Genomic DNA, 14,824 nt, shown 5'->3' with positions numbered 1-14,824 from the left:
TAGGTAATCTCATGCTTATTTTTCTATGTGAATTTCAGAGCTAGCTGTTGATATATTTTATTTTATCAAATTAAATTTATAGGTTAAATTTAGGAAAGACTAACATGATTTTCAAGAATAATTCTTCATATTTATGAACTACATAAGAATTCATTTTTCTTAAGATTAATATCTCTGGAGTGGTTTGTGTGTTTTTTAATTGAAGTTTTTATAATTTTTAGTAGTCTTGCATCATAGAGTTTACATTTTACATTAATAGTATGCAAGGTATATATATATATTTTTTAATTGCATTTTAGGTTTTGGGGTACATGTGACGAACATGCAAGATTGTTGCATAGGTGCATACGTGGCAGTGTGATTTGCTGCCTTCCTCCCCTTCACCTATATCTGGCATTTCTCCTCATGCTATCTCTCCCCAACTCCCCAGCCCCCACTGTCCCTCCCCTCTTTCCCCCCAACAGTCCCCAGTGTGTAGTCCTCCCCTCCCTGTGTCCATGTGTTCTCATTGTTCAACACTCACCTATGAGTGAGAACATATGGTGTTTGATTTTGTGTTCTTGTGTCAGTTTGCTGAGAATGATGGTTTCTAGGTTCACCCATGTCCCTACAAAGGAGGCAAACTCATCGTTTCTGATGGCTGCATAATATTCCATGGTGTATATGTGCCAAAGGATTATAAATCGTTCTACTATAAGGACACATGCACACGAATGTTCATTGCAGCACAGTTTACAAAGCAAAGACCTGCAACCAACCCAAATGCCCGTCGATGATAGACTGGATAGGGAAAATGTGGCAAGGTATATTTTTATTTTATGTTTTATTTATTTTTGTAGATGAGGGATCAAGTGATATTTCGAATTGTATAAAGATTGTTAACAGTTTTGTTATTGATTTAAAACAACTATTGCATCAAAAATGTGATCTGAATTATAAAATGAAAATATATATTTATATATAAATTAAATGAATGTATAAATTAAAATATATAAATATACAGAGTCTTGAATTATGATCTGGACTGATGCCAGCTATTGTAATTTTTTTCACGTCAGCTGATTTGGAAAGTATGGCTTAATTGGCCTAATTGAGTTTCTTTTAGTGTGTGTGATATGAAGTTTCATTTTTTTTGTTTAGGCTGGAGTGGGGTAGTGCTCACTGCAACTGCTGTCTAGCAGGTTCAAGAGATTTTACTGTTTCAGCCTTCGAAGTAGCTGGGATTATAGGTACCCACCACCATGTCCAGCTCATATTGTATTTTTGGTAGAGATAGGGTTTCACAAGGCTGGCCAGGCTGGTCTCCAAATCCAGTGAGGAACTGTCTGACTGTCCAACTGACATTTGAGAAACTGTAGGACTGTTTCCAAAAGTAGCTACAATATCTTATCTTCCCACCAGCAATGACTGAGGGTTCTAACTTTTTACATCATAGCCCTAATGTGAATGAATAAAATCTCCTTGTGATATTGGCTTTCATTTCATCTTTGAATGGTCTTGGCACCCTTGTTGAAAATCACCTATTGGTAAATACAAGTGTAGAGTTTGGACTGTCAGCTTTATCCCCTTGACCTAGATACTTATCCTTATTACCAGACAGCCTTGAGGGTTAATGTTTTGTAATAAGTTTTTTAGTAGAAAGTATACATTAACAAATTAATTAAGTTGGTATTATTATTTTTGCAGAATTGTTTGGCCATGCAGAGTCTTTTGCATTTCTAACTGATCACTTGTTTGTTTCTGCCAAACATTAATAATAATAAAGGCAACTGGAATTTTGATATGGAACAAATTGATTTTATAGATCAGTTTGGGGAGCACTGTCATCTTAACAATATTAAGTCTATCAAGCCATGGGCATGTAATGCATTTCCATTTACTTAGTTGTTTAACTTCCTTTGTTGATGTTTGGTAGTTTTAAATGTGCAGATCTTATACTTCTTCCTTAAAATTATTTCTAAATATTTTCCTTTTTAGGTTATTACAAATAAAGTTTTTTAAGCATCATTTTCAATTGTTCACTGCTCCTATGTAGAAACACAACTGGTTTTTGTATAGTGATGTGTACCAAAACCTTGTTGGATCCATTTACTAGCTTAATGTTTTTTGTGTGAATTCCTTCAGATATTCTATATGTAAAGTCATGTCATCTTGAGTAGAGGGAGTTTCACATCTCCTTTTTAAATTTGTTTTTCATTTATTTCTTCCACCATAGCCTAACAAATAATTGTCTTGGGTAGAACCTCTAGTACGATATTAAAAAATGAGTTTACATGTTTCACTTATTTCTGATATAAGGGAGAAAGTTTAGTCTTTTGTCAATAAAAAGAGTCAAACTCTGTAAAATATTTTGAAGATATTTATTCTGAGCTAAATATGAGTAACCATGACCCATGATAAACAATTCCCAAGAAGACCTGAGAACATGTGCCCAATATAGTCAGGCTGCAAATTGGTTTTGTAAATTTTAGGGAGGCATCAGATATCAATCAAATACATTAAGAAATACATTCATTTTCTCCAGAAAGGCTGGACAACTTAAAGTAGTGAGGTGGGTGTGGGGGGGGTGGATTTCAAGCTTTAGGTAAATTTAAATATTGTCTGATTGACAATTGGGTGAGTTTGTCTAAAGACCTGAAATGACAGAAAGTAAACATTCAGGTTAAGATAAATCAATGTTGTTAAAATAAAAATAAATTCCATGTGATGAGAATTTATGGTTTCCAGGGCATGACTCCTCATGCAACTTAGATAGGAATTTGGGCAAGATTAAGAAAATCAGAGCTTAGTAGTCCTCACTTCTGTGTGAAATATTATGCTAGCTGTTATATTTTCCTTAACAAATATACTTTGCTATTCTGAGAAAGGATTAGTTGTTGAGTGTTTTTATTCTAATATGTGTTGGATTTAGCAAAATAATTTTGTCTGCCTGTTGAGATCATCCTGTGATTTTTGTCCATTTTTCTATTAATGTGATATATTTTACTGATTTTTATATGTTGAATCTGTTACAAGAAATTAATCCTGATCCAGACTCCAAGAGAGGGTTCTTGGATCTTGTGCAAGAAAAAATTCAGGGCAAGTCCACAGTGTGCAGTGAAAGCAAGTTTATTAAGAAAGTAGAGAAATAAAAGAATGGCTACTCCATAGACAGAGGTTGCTCATTTTTCTGGTTATTTCTTGATGATATGCTAAACAAGGGGTGGATTATTCCTGGCATTCCTCCCCTTTTTAGACCATATAAGGTAATTTCCTGATGTTTCATGGCATTTGTAAACTGTCATCGCACTGGTGGGAGTCCAGCAGTGAGGATGACCAGAAGTCACCTTTATGGTCATTTTGGTTTTTGTGCATTGTGGCTGTCTCCTTTACTGCAACCTGTTTTATTAGCAAGTTCATTATGACATGTAATTTTATGCTGACCTTTTGTTCTATCCTGTAACTTAGAATGCCTTAACCAGCTGGGACAACAGCCTCCTATGTTTCAGACTCATTTTACCCAGCTCCTGTTTAAGATGGAGTTGCACATGTTTACATACCTCTGAGAAATCTCCTCTTGTTGCAGGAATACATCCCAGTTGGTTGTTGTGTATTATCATCTATATGTATTGCTTGGATTGGCTTTCTAGTGTGGTGTTGAGCATTTTTTTTTTGGCTGTGTTCATAAAGGATGGTCTGAAAATTATCCTAATCTTGTCCTGGTTTTGAACATGCTACTGCATTTATAATAGCTTTTATTATGTTTACACCTGATGCATACATTTGTTGTCTTAAGACACCTTTGGCGTCTTAATGAATGTGTAGAATGATTTACATGAATTATTGGATAAGATTAAATATTGGCTATTGTAGTTTAAAATGTCCTGTTATCTTCTTTCACTCATCTTTCTTTCTTTTACTTTGTGAAGGTAAGACAATTCAATCAAATATCTTTCATTTCATATTCATGTTTACACTTTATGAAAGCATCTAAATGCAACTTCATACTCAGCAATTTACTTCATACTTCTGGCTATGTAGATGAATCTATCAAAATTTCCTCCCCCCAAATCCAATAAAATTTCTCAGATAAGATCATGGAAGATGAGGGATAGGAGAGAAACTGTTTCTCATATTTTCAGAAGCAAAAATAATGTAGAGATAATAAATGATTGTGTGTACCTAAAGGTCAAAAGTATCTAAAAGTTATAATGATACAATCTCCTATTTAATTTATCATACTTTTAATAATTTCTAAGGAAGACCTAGCTAATAGGGTTTAATTAAATGATATGTTATAGACATTGGATTATGTGGTAAGAGAGAGGTAAAACAGTAGGCAATGACAGGTAACTTCAGAGATATTAAAAGCATCAATTTTTTAAAGAAGTGTTACATTAATAAATTTTTATAAATTTTAAAAAGATATTCTTTTTTGAAAACTGTAGTTGTATTAGAACAGAAAATGGGCTCCAAACCATAAGATGCCTATGATCTCATATTTTTCTTTAAGATTTATGCTGCATTTGTTCATTTTTTTCATGTTATTGAGTATATAGAAGCTTACACTAATAGGTTTTGCTAACAGATTAAAATATTATTTTGTACTGACCTTTATTACTGCTGCTGATGCTTTTGGTTTTCCTTGAATTCAGTTTTCCTAAAAGTGCTAATAGCCTATTCTGTTGCTTGTTCTATGTGGATATTTTTTTCTCTCTCTTTTTTTTTTTTCTGTTGATGGCTTTTATTTCTTGTTCTTATGCTTAATTGTAACTATTTTAAAACATGTGACCACTTATACTTGTGAACAGGTAACTTTAGTCTGTTTGCATGCATTATATTATTTTAAAACTTGAACTTATTTATTTACGGAAATTGCATCTTGCTCTGTTATGCAGGCTGCAGTGCAGTGGTGTGCAAATTCTGCAACCTCACTGCAAATTCTGCCACCTCACTGCAAATTCTGCCACCCAGGCTCAAGTGATCCCCCTACCTCAGCCTGCTGAGTAACTGGGATTACAAGCATGCACCACCACACCCAGCTAATTTTTGTATTTCAGAGTTTCACCATGTTTCCCAGGCAGAATTCTAACTCCTGAGCTCAAAGGATCTGCCCTGACTCTCCTCCCAAAGTGCTGGGATTATAGACATAAGCCATCATACTTGCCCACACTTATTTTAATTTTATTTATGTGTCTTTTCTGCTTAGTATACATAAGACTTACTTAAGCTAAGAAGTCATGATTATAACAATTTGAAATTCTTCTTCCAGTCATTATTTTAAATATACTGCCAGCTCCTATCTTTTTTTAAAATTCTGATCCTATGTGTAGGCTTCATCACTCTTTTCTTAACGGCCCAATAATCTCCATCTTATACTTCCTATGTTTTTTCTCTTTGCTACTTTTTTTTGTAATTTTATAAAATTTATTTTTCAGTTGTCTAATTACCTTTTAACTATTTTAGAACTTCTGTTGGTTCTTTTTAAAATTGTTCATCATGGAGAAATTGGTTCTGTTGGTTCTTTTTAAAATTATTCATCATGGAGAAGTCTTTTCTTAAACTTCTGAAGCACTTTTATTTGTTAAAAAAATTAATAATTTTGACTTGATAAGTTTTAAATAGGAAATATGCGGGTTCATTTTTATACATTTTATTCACGACATCTTATTTTGTTTTTATTCGTATTTTGTGATTTCTTATAAAGATCTGCTTATTTCCTACTGAATTTTATCTGTGGAAGTTCTTTGAGGACAACTTTGCAGTTAAACTTCATTACAGATCCTATTTGTGTTTGTTTTTGTCATGTACGTAAAACTGCTTTAAGTACTCACTGATGTTTTATACAACTACATTCTTATAATGATGCTATGTGAGCAAAATTCCATCACTAGTAAAAAATCATAAATCAAAATATATTCCAATGAAAATTTGGGTTTGTCTGAGGAAGTTGAAATTTGTATCATTGGAAGAACATTTAAAAACACCAATGTTTTTAAGTATATATATATTTTTTCTTCATTTTTTTAATTGTATTTTAGGTTTTGGGGTATATGTGAAGAACATGCAAGATTGTTGCATAGGTACACACGTGGCAGTGTGATTTGCTGCCTTCCTCCCCTTCACCTATATCTGGCGTTTCTCCCCATGCTATCTCTCCCCAATTCCCCATCCCCTGCTGTCCCTCCCCTATTTCCCCCCAACAGTCCCCAGTGTGTAGTGCTCCCCTCCCTGTGTCCATGTGTTCTCATTGTTCAACACCCACCTATGAGTGAGAACATGCAGTGTTTGATTTTGTGTTCTTGTGTCAATTTGCTGAGAATGATTGTTTCCAGGTTCATGCATGTCCCTACAAAGAGCACAAACTCATTGTTTTTGATGGCTGCATAATATTCCATGGTGCATATGTGCCACATTTTCCCTGTCCAGTCTATCATCAATGGGCATTTGGGTTGGTTCCAGGTCTTTGCTGTTGTAAACTGCTGCAATGAACATTCGAGTGCACGTGTCCTTATAGTAGAATGATTTATAATCCTTTGGATATATGCCCAGTAATGGGATTGCTGGGTCAAATGGAATTTCTATTTCTAGGTCCTTGAGGAATCGCCACACTGTCTTCCACAATGATTAAACTAATTTACACTCCCACCAACAGTATAAAAGTATTCCTATTTCTCCACATCCTCTCCAGCATCTGTTGTCTCCAGATTTTATAATGATCACCATTCTAACTGGTGTGAGATGGTATCTCAATGTAGTTTTGATTTGCATTTCTCTAATGACCAGTGATGATGAGCAATTTTTCATATGTTTGTTGGCCTCATGTATGTCTTTCTTTTGTAAAATGTCTGTTCATATCCTTCACCCACTTTTGAATGGGCTTGTTTGTTTTTCTTCTTGTAAATCTGTTTTAGTTCTTTGTAGATTCTGGATATTAGTCCTTTGTCAGATAGGTAAACTGCAAAAATTTTTTCCCAATATGTTGGTTGCTGATTCATTCTAATGACTGTTTGTTTTGCTGTGCAGAAGCTTTGGAGTTTGATTAGGTCCCATTTGTCTATTTTGGCTTTTGTTGACAATGCTTTTGGTGTTTTGGTCATGAAGTCCTTGCCTATGCCTATGTCCTGAATGGTTTTGCCTAGATTTTCTTCTAGGGTTTTTATGGTGTTAGGTCTTATGTTTAAGTCTTTAATCCATCTGGAGTTAATTTTAGTGTAAGGTGTCAGGAAGTGGTCCAGTTTCTGCCTTCTGCATACAGCTAGCCAGTTTTCCCAACACCATTTATTAAACAGGGAATCCTTTCCCCATTGCTTCTTTTTGTCAGGTTTGTCAAAGATTGGATGGTTGTAGATATGTTGTGTTGCCTCTGAAGACTCTGTTCTGTTCCATTGGTCTATATCTCTGTTTTGGTACCAGTACCATGCTGTTTTGATTACTGTAGCCTTGTGTATAGTTTGAAGTCCAGTTGTGTGATGCCTCCTGCTTTGTTCTTTTGGCTTAGAATTGACTTGGCTATGCAGGCTCTCTTTTGGTTCCATATGAAGTTGAAGGTGTTTTTTTTCCAGTTCTGTGAAGAAGGTCATTGGTAGCTTGATGGGTATAGCATTGAATCTGTAAATTACTTTGGGCGGTATGGCCATTTTCACAATATTGATTCTTCCTAACCATGAACATGGAAAGTTTCTCCATCTGTTTGTGTCCTCTCTTATTTCATTGAGCAGTGGTTTGTAGTTCTCCTTGAAGAGGTCCTTTACGTTCCTTGTTAGTTGTATTCCTAGGTATTTTATTATCTTTTTAGCAATTGGGAATGGCAGTTTGTTCTTGATTTGGCTCTCTTTAAGTCTGTTATTGGTGTATAGGAATGCTTGTGAATTTTACACATTGATTTTGTATCCTGAGACTTTGCTGAAGTTGCTTATCAGTTTCAGGAGATTTTGGGCTGAGACGATGGGGTCTTCTAGATATACAATCATGTCATCTGCAAATAGATAGGAGCTCAAGTGCTGAGCTGTGATCTCCATTGTTCATTGAGAGCTGCTGGGCAGGTACATTTCAGTCTGCTGCAGCAGAACTCATAAGCCCCCCCTTTTTCCCCCCAGGTACTCTGTCCTGGGTAGTTAGGGCTTTATTTATGAGTTTCTGTTGTGCTGCTGCCTTTTTATCAGGGCTGCCCTGCCCAGCAAGGAGGCATCCTAGTCACTGTCTGCTTGCAGGGGCTTTGCTGAGCTGCTGTGGGCTCCACCCAGCTGCCGTGTGAACTTCCCTGCAGTCCTGTTTATATGGATGTAGTTAGAACTGCCTCAGCAAAGCCAGTCCACCTCTGTAATGGCAGACTCTCTCTGTAGTGGTGGGTTGCCTCAGCAATGGCGGGCTGCCTCAGTAATGGTAGACTACCTCTGTAGTGATGGACTGCCTTGGTAATGGTGGATGCCCCTCCCCCACAGAGCTGGACCTTCTTGGGTTCAGCTGTGCTTGCTGTGAATCTCTCAACCCATAGCGTTTCCAATTGCTGTTTTTTTGTGGGGGTGGCACCAGCCAAGCCTGATCACCTGGTTCCCTGCCTCATAGCATTTTTTTTTTTAGTTGAATGGTTGACTCTCTCCCAGTTGTTCCAGTTGCCTGTTGAAAAGGTGCTAGGATCTGTGTGATTTCCCGTGCGGTGACCCACTGTGCCAGCTGAAACAGTGGCACTGAGATTGGCTGCATTTTTTTGCCTGGGAATCTCCTGGCATGGCTCCCTGTTTCAGTCCCCTTTTTAATCAGATGAATGGACCGCTCTGCCTTCCCAGAGCTCCAATCACCAGCTAAAATGGTGCCTGGACCCATGTATTTTGTACAGAGAACCACCACCCCAGGGTGCCATCAAAGCAGCCGTGCCAGTCAAACCAGTCATGCTGGCAACCTGTGGGGCTCCTCCTCTTGGGAATCTCCTGATCTGTGGGCAATAAAAATCCATCTGGAAATGCAGCTTCCACTCACCCTCTGCACTTTCACTGGGAGCTGCAATCCTGAGCTGCTCCTAATTGGCCATCTTGGATCCTCCCATATATTCTATTTCTTAACATATATCTATCAATATATTTCTTCTTCAGATTACTTTTTAAATTTGTTTTTATCTAGGAATTTATTTCTAAATTTTGATCTTGTATGTTTGAGGATTTTTATGGTGGTTTAGATGAAGAAAAGGGGAAATTTAAAAATAAAATAAAAATGAGAGTTTTGACCATCCAAGATGACCCAATGTCTCAGGGTGCTCTTTTGTAGGGTGGGGATTAGTGTACCTTCTGTACTGAATACTCATATTAATTGTGAGAGATTAGTATAGAATCTGAAATAAAAGTGTCTTTTCAGGTTCTTTGCTCATTTTTAAATCTGGTTATAAGATCTTGGGAGTGTTGTTTGTTGCTATTGAGTTATGGAAGTTGTTCATATATTTTGATATTAACCCTTATCATATATATGACTAGCAAATTTTTTCTCCAAATCCATAGGCTACTTTTTCATTTCATTGACTGGTATCTTTGCTATGCAGAAGCTTTTCAGTTTGACGTAGTCCTACTTGCTTATTTTTGCTTTGGATGTCTGTACTGTTAACATCCTATCAAAAAATGTATTGTGTAGCCCAACGTCAAGGAGATTTTTCCCTTATGTTTTATTCTGGGAGTTTTACACTTTCAGGTGAAATCACAATGATGGGATATCACCACACACCTGTTAGAATGGCTGTTAGAAAAAAGATAAGATATAACAAGTGTTGGTGAGCACTGGAGAAAAAGAAACGCTTGTACACTTCTGGTGGGTATGTAAATTCAACCATTTGCCCACAGAGAGAGAAGTCAGAAATCTGACTGGTAAGAAATTACTGTTTTCTGGTGTGACAAACTTCTGGGTTCCCTTTCCCTGAGCAGCCCCAGTGATCCAGCTTTTGGCACCATCACCCTAGGGGAGCAAACCAAATCATAAAGGAAAATTATTTATTATTATTGTTTCTGGCCAGAGCAAAATACATATAATAAAACATAGACATTAGCCCCTCTGCTTAGCACTGAATATCAAACTGGCAAGGCTTCAATTTACCCCCAGATAGGCCTCCTCATCTTTAATTCAACCTCCAACTTGGACTTTCAACTCATGGTCTCCAGGCAAAATGGTCATCCTGAATAATAGAAAAGACAGAAAAGGGAAAGGAAATAGACAAAAGCATTGCCTGTGGCAGGATGGAGAAGATGAAATGATCAGGGAGGCCAGACAAAGACCCACCCTTTGCAGCAATGCTGAAAAGTTCAGGCAGCTGCAGCTGCTATCATGAAGGGACTTTTTCCCAGCAGTCTAGTCAGCTCTCAAGTTTTCCCTTTTAGGAAAGACAAAGCTTCCCATATCCCACTATCCTGTACATGGTTAACCACAGCCATCAGCACAGAATACAAGACAGATTAATTCAAAGAGAATAGAAGTTAACATCCCATAGTGCTGGACCTGTTCCTAGCTGAGAGGAACTTCACTGAGAGGGTTTTCTAACCTCCTAAATCTTAGAAGTGACTCTAACCCTTCTAATTTGGGCCTCTAACTCAAGGTCAATCAAGCATCTTTGCCTTTTATTAAGAGGGGCCTCTAACCCACTTCCCACTTTGTCTTAGGAGAGACTTTAACCCAATACCTTTTTTTTTTTTTTTTTTTTTTTTTTTGGAGACAGAGTCTTGCTCTGTCACCCAGGCTAGAGTATAGTGGCATGATCTTGGTTCACTGCAACCCCTGGCTTCCAGGTTCCAGCAATTCTCCTGTCTCAGCTTCCTGAGTAGCTGGGATTACAGGTACACTCCACCACGCCTTGCTAATTTTTGTATTTTTTAGCAGAGACAGGGTTCACCATATTAGTCAGGCTGCTCTTGAACTCCTGACCTTGTGATCTGCCCACTTCAGTCTCCCACAGTGCTGGGATTACAGGCGTGAGCACTGCTTTTGGCCCCCAATCCCATTCTTTACCTGGGTACCCCACTGCTTACCCAGAATTGCCTAATGAGTGCTGCAGTCTATCACCTTTGGGTCAGGGGTCTCTTCAGTATTGTCCCTTCAGGATTCAACAGAAAGATGTTACCAGACGCCACCACTTACCCAAAGTTAGCTTTTGGGTCAGGGTTTTTCTCAGAATAGTCATTTTCATGGTCACCAGAAAGGTGTTACAGGACCCTACGCTTACCCAAAGGTAGCATTGGGTCAGGGTTTCTGCACTGTAGTCCCTTCTGTGGCCACCAAAAATATGCTACAGTATAGGGTACTGATCCACACCTGAAGAGAGGGTTCTTGGATCTCAGCAAGAGAGAATTCAGGGCTAGTCAGCAGTGCAAAGTGCTAGCAAGTTTATTAAGAAAATAAAGAAATAAAAAATGGCTACTCTATAGACAGAGCAGGCCTGAGGGCTGCTGATTGCCTTTTTTAATGGTTATCTCTTGATGCTAAACAAGTGGTAGAATATTCATGCCTCTTCTTTTTAGACCATATAGAATAACTTTCTGACATTGCCATGGTTTTTGTAAACTGTCATGGCGCTGGCAGGAGTGTAGCAGTGAGGATGACCAGAGATTACTCTTGTGGCCATTTTGGTTTTGGTGGGTTATGGCCTGCTCTTTTACTGCAACCTGTTTTATCAGCAAGGTCCTTATGACCTGTATTTTGTGCTGACCTCCTATCTTACCCTGTGACTTAGAATGCCTTAACCATTGGGGAATGCAGCCCAGTAGGTTTCAGCCTCATTTTACCCAGCTCCTATTCAAGATGGAGTTGCTCTGACTTACATGCCTCTGACAGGGCTGTGGTCTGATGTACATCCGTCCTAGAGCAACAGACCCAGGGCAGGGAGAATCTCCCACCCATGGCTTTTACCCTCTCCAGCCACTTAAACAGGTGTGGTGGTCTGTGTGAGCCCCTCAGACTTCAGATGGGGTTTTCATCTTGTGTCACAGTGGGAAAGACTGTGGCACAGAGGCTGTGAATGGTGACATGAGGAAGATTCTGTGACTGGGAAACATACACCACCCCCAGTTCTAGCACAACTTCTCCAGGACTCACACCCCTTGGGCTGTGCTGGTAGGTTGTTCTTGCCATATGACATCCTGGTGGGTGTCAGCACTTTGTAGGGGTGGGAGTGGGTTTGCTGAAAGGAGCAGATGCTGTAGAACACACAGTGGTAAGGGGATGTTTTACTTTCTTCCTAAGCAGATAGCTACAGATAGAAGGCCAGATATGGCCACAGGTGAACTAGCTCACCCTGACATTGTAAATTAACAGCTTATCTTCACAGTACAAGACAAGACTAGAACTTGTCCCTCCCCTCTGCCCTTCCCAGCCCCCGACTCCAAGATGAATACATATTTGATTGCTTCCTCTACTCTGGGTTTGCTTTATCTTGCATAAAGTGCAGATTTGCTGAACTTTTGCTAAATACCTTCCTCTACTGGCTCTTTTTCACACACAATGTGTGGATTCAGCAAGCCTAATCAAAGCCTCACACTAATGTGGCCATACCTTCTCTCTTATTTTTTCTTTCCCTTTCCCCCTCCTGCCTGCTGTACCACCTTTAAATACAGAAACCCTCAAAATCATCTTCAGGAAAAGTAGAGACCACAGATCCTACTTGCCTTAACTATTTTTCTTTTATTTTATACCCTCTTTCCCCACCTCATGTACAGAAGTTGTTTTGTTCTTTGATGAGTGTGGACACCAGTGCCTTCGTGGGTATAGGTTGGGGCCCCTTTTTGCTGATCAAGAAAGAACATTTCCTGAGGTTGCTGGGGCTATGGGCACTATGTGTACCTGGTGGCTAGGTGGAGCATGCAGGGGACTGGCTGACCTGTGCCCTGCTGCCTCGTCCCCAGGATGAGCCAGACCACGTGTCCTCAGTGCCCATTCATACGCAGTCCCATACTGTCCTTGATGTTCCCCTGCCTGCCTCTCCCTACTCAGCCCCTGCTGGGTCTCCCCAAGATCCCTCCCAACCCCCCCATCATGAGATGGAATCTTAAGAGGCAATGGCCTTGCTTCCTGCGTCTGCCTGAAGTTAGGGGTCTCTTACTTCAGTTGGCACCTAGCAGTCAGGGAGGATGAAATCAGGGGTCAGCCCCAGGGTTCTTCTCCTCTCACTATCCCACACAGGTGAAGCTGCTGGTCATGGCTGACCTAGAGCTTCTCTGTGTCCTACAGTTCCTTGCTGAACCAGTAACATTTATGGGATACAGTGTGGAGTTTCACTGCATCATACTACACACTACAGTGTAGAAACCTCACACTGTACTCTATAAACATGTATAATTATCATGTGTTAATTATATGATGTTTCACTGCATCACACTGTACCACATACACTGTACAGTGATCCAACCAGTCATTAGCATATTTAACACTTTAACCATTTATTATTTCCTTGTGCTAACATCCTCTCTTCAAGCTATGATAGAATAAACAGTACATTATTATTAGCTATAGTCATTGTACTGTGTAATAGAACACCAGGATTTATCCTTTCTAACCATAACTATGTACCTATTGACAAACCTGTCTGCATTTCCTCATCGTTCTGCCATCTCTGACCTCTGGTAACCACCATTCTACTCTCTACTTCTATGAGATAGACTTCTTTAAGTGTCACATGAGTGAGAGTATGTGGTCTTTTTATTTATGTGCCTGACGTATTCCACTTAACATAATGTCCTCTACACTCTTCCACATTGACACAAATGATGGAAATTCATTCTATTTTATGACTAAACATTATTCCTCTGTGTGTGTGTGTGTGTGTGTGTGTGTATGGTGTATGACATTTTCTTTATTCTGTAGATGGGCACTTATAACTGTTGGTGAAAATGTTAATTAGTACAATTATTTTCCACTTCTATAGGGAGAACAGCATGAAGGTTTTTCTTTTCTCTCTTTTCTTTCTTGTTTTTTTAAGATAGAGTCTTGCTCTGTCACCTAGGCTGGAGGGCAATGGCACAATCTCAGCCAACTACAACTTCCATCTCCCAGGTTCAATAGATTCTCTTGCCTCAGCCTCCCAGGTAGCCAGGACTACAGGTGCACGCCACCATGCCCAGCTAATTTTTTGTATTTTTAGTAGAGAAGGGTTTCACTGTGTTAGCCAAGATGGTCTTGAACTCCTGACCTGGTGATCCACCCACCTCAGCCTCCCAAAGTGCTGGGATTGCAGGCATGAGCCATTGCACCCAGATTGGAGTATTTTCAATAAATTATAAATACAACTACCATATGATCTAGCAATCTGACTACTGGGTATATATCAAAAGGAAACAAAATAAGCATGTCAAAAAACAACTGCACTCTCATGTTCATTAAGCAGTATTCACAATAACCAAAACCATTATTTTTTCTAAGTATTTCTTAATTTACCTTTTTTTCATATATTACACCCTAAACTTTTAAAAGATTCATGTCAGGTTTCCAATTTCCGAAACTTATGAGTCACTGATTCTTTGAATATTGACTTCCTATTCAGATAGTCTAGTAAAACAATTAAATGTTTTTTATTTGTTCTCAATCTAATCTTCATATATAAATATACTTCTATTTTCTATTAATTTGCCTTTTATAAAGTATATGGCTACATGAATTGTGATCAGCATTTCACTTTACTAGTCCTCTTTTCAGCTCAGTCTATTTTAATATGTAATTTGTATGTTGTACATTACATTGTTTTACAACATTTTCAATTCTTTACTTTTCACTTGCTTCTTTTCCAAAGATAGCTTGACAAGCTCATAGTTTCTTTCCATATTATTTTGGTTTCTTGTTTTTCCATTAGATTGACTTAAACAGTTAAATATAAAGTCGATAT

Source organism: Aotus nancymaae, unplaced genomic scaffold, assembly GCF_030222135.1.
Source record: "Aotus nancymaae isolate 86718 unplaced genomic scaffold, 86718_ANA_hifiasm-v0.15.2.pri h1tg000102l, whole genome shotgun sequence".
NCBI classification, from domain to species: domain Eukaryota; kingdom Metazoa; phylum Chordata; class Mammalia; order Primates; family Aotidae; genus Aotus; species Aotus nancymaae.
The sequence above is the reverse complement of the archived record's forward strand: the minus strand, read 5'-3'. Positions refer to the sequence as shown.